We start from the raw sequence: 6,054 nt of genomic DNA, 5'->3' as shown, positions 1-6,054 counted from the left end.
GAGCTTTGAAAAACCTGTTTGTGTGTAACCAAATACCGTTTTAATATTTTTTTAGCCGAGAATGTAGTGGTTTAATCTTCATGTGTCTGGTCGGTTTGTCAAGATACAGCCTCTTTGCAAAAGTGCTTCGATGATTTCGGAGATGTCTGCCCAGTCTCACGGCAAAGCGTGGGATAGACCCGCTCGCCTCGCAAGCAATCCCACCGACAAAGCGCAGGCCCCGGTACACAGCTGTAGTAACCCCTGCTGACTTCTTTTACTGAGGTTATATTTATCGGTGTTTTATTTCCTGATGTTCTTATGTGTCCTACGTGTTTCAGTCGCCAATTCTGAATTATAACTAACATTAAAAACATGTTTAAGGAGGAGAGAGAGCAAATAAATCTGTTTAACATCTGATCTTTGGGTTTTTGTTCAGTAATCAGCGTGACCTGTGTATAAACGCATAAAAGAGATAACGTTGGTGTTTCCGTCATGTAGTAACTGCTGGCTTTAACTGTACAAAGGTTGTTCGACACAATGAAACACATACAGACTTCATGATGTTCGGCTAATATTTTTATTGTGAAAATTAATCATGCTGACCTCGCTCTGTACACCACGCAGCGAGGTCAGCATATCCACGATATCCTCAGCTCCATGAGTTAACACAAAGTTTCCCAGCTGACAATCTAACTTCCAACTATTCCAGAGACGTGAAAATATACAGCATAAAGAAAAGTGTAAGAGACTCAGCAGCAGATTAGAATAACAGTTATACATTGAATAAATCACCAAATGAATCCAAGAAAGCGCATTTTTATACCTCTGCCAACAGAGAGAGAGAAAAATCACATTCTAACAGACAGCTGGTGCTTAGAATACAGTTGAATAACTATTAAAAAACAGATGATATTTAGATGATAGTTCAGTCTAACACATGTGCCAGTGAACCATTAAACGTCTGTGAAACTATGCAGTTATGAAACATAACTTTAACCTCAGCCAAACCGATTTGCTCAGTTGTAAATAAAACAGCGAAGTAAACGTGACCCGACAGACAGAACCTGAGTGAATGAAGTCCAGTGTTTAACCACTGAGAGCTAAAACTCAGCTGAGGTTTCAAAGCTGTGTGCCGGTGATTGGACATCAGCCGCTGATGAAGCTGTTCGCCTATAAAGTGCTCTGTAAGGAAACAAGCTCCAGCAGCTCTGCGCTCGGGGAAAACACTATATTTACTTATCTTGTGCAGAAAAATGCGCTGACATTGCTTTATATCGAGCACCGGCTGCCCAGTTAAACTGTGACTATCACCAGGTAACGTGGGCGTGTTTCTTGAATTAGCAGCAGGTGTTAAACAGCTGACATGAGGAGGAGGATGCATGCAGGTAAACTGAGGGTCTGTTGAGCTGATCGCTGGTTTCGTGAGAAAAATGTCAGCTCGTTCTTTATGTTACAGAAGCACAGAGACACAAGACCAGGCGGAAAGAGACGATCGTTCGGTGAAAATGAGAATCTGCGAATGCAACATGTGGAACAAGGAGAGTGGAATATGTAAACAAACCGGTTAACGTAACCTCCTCGGTGCACTCTGCATGCTAATTGTTAGCAGAGCTAGTGAAATCTCTGAAAACATCTGAGCACTTTTGCAAACATGTTCTATGTTGACAACCTGACCAGACATACGTCGCGACATTCGCGGCTAAAACACTGTTAAAAGTGTAGCTGGTGACAGAAAAACGGGGTATTTTAAAACTACACCACCACCATTGCTGCCTGTGATTTGATCTGCATTCTGGGATACCTGGCTGCCCCAAGTCTACACAAGCAATCGATTATCTAGGATCGACCTGTTTTGACTTACTTTGCACGGCAACCAATCGAATGTTAGAGAAGCTGCATGGGCAGCGTTAACCCCGCCCCCTGAGTTTGATGGGTGAGGCTGACAGATAAAATTATTTCATGATGAGAGCCAGGCGCCAGGACTGCCAAAATGAAATAAATAAATATATCATTAAATAATTAATTAAATGTGTCAATAATTAATTAAATGTGTCAATAATTAATTAAAATGTGAAATACATAAATAATTAATTAAATGTGTCAATAATTAATTAATTACATGTGTCAACTATTTATTTAATTAATTAATTCCAATTTTAATTAATTATTGCCACATTTAATTAATTATTTAATGGTGTATTTAATTAATTCATTATGGCAGTCCTGGCGTTCCATAGATATAGTTTCCGGATCATTTTGACACTTATTTCGACACTCTGTACAGAAGGTGCCTGGAGGATTTTCACATGACAAGCTGCGTTTTAGAGCACATAAAAGTTGTTGACTACGTATTTAGGTTTCAGGTGACCAATAAAAATAAAGTTCTGGCTCTCTCCATATTCATTTAGTAGCAGTCAGTTTTCGCACCTTTGACACTGACTTACAGAAAGCATGTTTCTAAAAGAGTTTGTAGTTTTTACAGACATAAACAGAAAGATGGCAAAGATGCAACGAGCAATGACCTGCTGACATTAAGTAGATAAACCTGTTGATAATCGCCCAAACTTTCACAGCCTGAATCATGAATGAGCTGCAGAAATGCATCAAACACAAGTGTCAACACCAATTCTTTTATTTCTTTGTTTGTGTAGACAGAGAGTTGTGATGAGGATCAGAGGAAGTGTAGCTGAGACATGAGTTGTAATGAACTTCCTCAAAAATACATTTTATTTATTTCTTTATTATTATTATTATTATTATTATTAACCTTTGCAATGCAAAGCTTTCACGAGTCACTGATGTAGTGGGGCATTAATCAGTGGGACACCATCACTCAGTCACATATGTAGTTGTACTTTCAGATATTATGGAAACATTTATTTTCTATGAATATATATTTTGTAACTGATTTATCTTACAGGGTATTTAAATATTAAAAGTGATTATCTGTTTAATTCATTTTTGAGTAAATAAGAATAAGAACAACTTTATTTATCCCGAGGGAAATTATTTTGTCATGTACATGCTCAAAGCAGCAGGAGAGACAGAGGAACAGATGAATAAGATATACGATATAAAATATATACACTAGGAATAGTAGTGTACAGTAAACAGTACTTTTCTTCATATTAGTTTCAGTGGCTGTTTATTTATTGATAATAATTTTATATCTTGTAAGACTGGCATAGACTCCACACTGGATTATTATTATTATGGATTTTACAAACATACAGGGGTAGTGAAGGTGACGCAGTTGTAAACATCAGTCTGGCATCAGTTTGCTGCTCTTACACTCTGACTGTCACTACTGATTTCCTGCCATAGGATAAAAGTTGGCTGTACCATCCCGTTCTTGTAATTGAAGCCTCACACCTGGATTATTTTTAATGACAGGAAGTGGTGACTCACAGTCACCACTTCCTGTCATCTGCTACTCCTGAAGTTTCATAGCAGATGATAGTGATGGACAAATGAAGCTTTCTGAAGCATTCAACCTCGTATCTAAAAATGGTTCATTACCCGAAGCTTTAAAACACAGTCCTGTCTGGTGACATCTGGTGGCCAAAAATACAGATATAGAGCAGCTCGAATCTACAAAATAAAACGAATCGCTTCATTATGATTGCCTTGATAAAAACAGATAAATAAATTTAAATAAATACATAAATAAAATAGAAATATACTTGCCTACATATGCTATTCTACATGCTTTTAAACCATTTAAAATTACAATTAATAGTTTTATATGTGAATTATATAATGTTAAATTACTATTAAACAAATGACTGACTAAGTATTTTAGACTTTAGTTTACTTCAGCCATATTCCATATAAATCAGGTGTCATACAAAAATAAAAATAGCTTCATGTAATGGAGACCAGGGGTTCCATTACCTGGTTGGTATTGTTAATAATAAATTGTTGGATTGGGAATTTAAAATGGGGTAATAAAGAAAACACACTAGTTCTTATGGAGTCTTTTATTAGGTTATTTGACATACGATTAAATTGACAGCTTGTAACAGAAAAGAGACAGTGGGACTGGCCATCCTACCTTAGTGATGTGATGTTCTGTATCGAGGCTTCGAAGCTTGTGTCGAGTAATGGAGGGGGCGTTTCCGCGATGCGCGTATCGAGGCTTGCTTCATTTATGGGAGGAGCTGAAAATGATGACGTCCGAAGCCTCGCTGCCCGGCTGTACCACGTGACTGGTTTATGAAGTGGTTCGAACTTTGCCGCGAGATATGACAGCGATACAAACCCCTCAGACTTCATTCAAAAATGTAGGTGTTTGATGGAGAGTTGCGGTTAGTGAGAGTTTGGAGACAGTTTGGAGGTTTATGAGAGTGAGGGGAGAAAGTCAGGAGAGAATGGAGGCAGCTAAGAAGAGGAGGATGTCCTCCCCTGTGTGGGAACATTTTGATCTTATTCCTCCCAACAAGGTATTTCTACAGAAGATGTATTTTCATAATACTGATGGTGCAATACAATTTATGTTAAGCTGTCTTTACTTTTGTACAAGGTGAAGTGTTTGCTATGTGCCAGGGAGCTGGGATATAACAACAACACCTCATCCATGCTTAGGCACTACAGAGCTTTGCATGAGAATAAGGGGAACAGCGATTGTGGAGCAAGACCAGGTGAGCCATCAAATGCCATGATAATATAGCATGCAGTAATGTTACTAAATGATATAACAATATTATACAACTGTAATAAGTCACGTGTGTGGTTATTTATATCTGTGCTTTGTCTTTATTGTCTTTCCTCAGGAGAACAATCTCAAATAGATGAAAACCTGGTTAGCATGGTGATTGAGGACTCCCAGCCATTTAGCATTGTGGAGGACAAAGGATTCAAAAGATTTGTTAAATCATTAAATCCTAGCTATGTTCTCCCCACTAAAAAGGTCATAAAAGCAGTGAAAATTTAGTTTTTACAGAATAAAATGTGAACAGGCAGGACTGACGCCTCAGTGTGTAGCTGTCCATACCTCAACGTTACAAAAGCACAACTACTGTCCACACCCCAACCACACCTCACCTCACAGTAAATGATCATTTCCATTTTAAGCATTTCCAAATGATCATTTTCCATACTGCCAGCATAAATATACACAGTATACTGCCATCACTACAATATACATGTTTTACACACTCCTTTTGTTGTTGACATGTACAGGCTGTGTGCAAAAGGCCACACTCTTCAAATTCATGCCAACTAATATTTTGACGTCCAGTAGGTGTCCTACTAGAGCAAATGAAGCTTTAAGAAGTTTTGCGCTGGGGTGAAGCAATTGGATGAAAAGCTTCAGTGCTTCATGAAGCTTCATCTGCCCATCACTATCCTACCTGTGTCGGAGAAGAGCCAAAGTTAGAGCTGCTTGCAGTTAATCATTTATCAATAACCTAAACATATGCGAAATGAGAACTTGTAAAGGTACTCACCTGTCCTAGTTGCTTCTTGCAGGATGTGGAGCAAAAGAGTGAAAGCAGCTCAATCACCTGTTTAAGAGCTCTTGGGGCAGACCAGTGTGCCAGGTTAGGGAGTATGGATAAAGAGGGTTTTAATTTAGATAGAAATGGGTGAAGCTTATGTTATTGGTTTGTTTATAGTGTGTTGGAAATATGTATATGTTTGTGATGTGCTTTAATGTTATTGTATGTTTGTTTGTGTGGAGGGTTATGTGTTCATTTTGATTAGTTAACCCCCATACTTGGGCTATTCCGGATGCTCACCTGGAAAAGGTAGAGTATAAAAGGAAGCCATTTTGTTTAGTTGTGGTTAGTGTTTTGCTGTTATCATGCTCCTTCTTTAATAAAGTGCCAATCCATGGATGTCTTTTACTCCAGTCTCGCGTCATATTATTGGACAGAACCTATGACCGCCGGCCAAAACTGACAAGTGGTGTCAGGAGTGCTGCCTCTAATGAATGAGGTAAATATGATGACGAGAAGTGGAAAGATGAATGACAGTAATGAAGTGGCAGAGGATGGTGAAGGTGCTACAGCTGATCCAGTGGCTAAAGCAGGAGCTAAACCTGGCGATAGACTGGATGAACTGACAGCTCTG

The 6,054-nt window shown here is 38.6% G+C and overlaps 1 long non-coding RNA gene across 1 annotated transcript; it reads left to right on the top strand.

Annotated features, from left to right (window-relative positions):
- The first annotated feature begins 3,706 nt into the window (after window positions 1-3,706).
- LOC145425715 (uncharacterized) lies at window positions 3,707-5,828 on the top strand. Its single transcript, XR_013906448.1, has 2 exons — window positions 3,707-4,622; window positions 4,755-5,828. It is a non-coding gene; the product is annotated as an uncharacterized LOC145425715 (long non-coding RNA).
- The last annotated feature ends 226 nt before the right edge of the window (window positions 5,829-6,054 follow it).

This window comes from Astatotilapia calliptera, chromosome 3 (genome assembly GCF_964374335.1).
Source record: "Astatotilapia calliptera chromosome 3, fAstCal68.1, whole genome shotgun sequence".
NCBI classification, from domain to species: domain Eukaryota; kingdom Metazoa; phylum Chordata; class Actinopteri; order Cichliformes; family Cichlidae; genus Astatotilapia; species Astatotilapia calliptera.
This window is presented reverse-complemented; position numbering and strand designations above follow the sequence as displayed.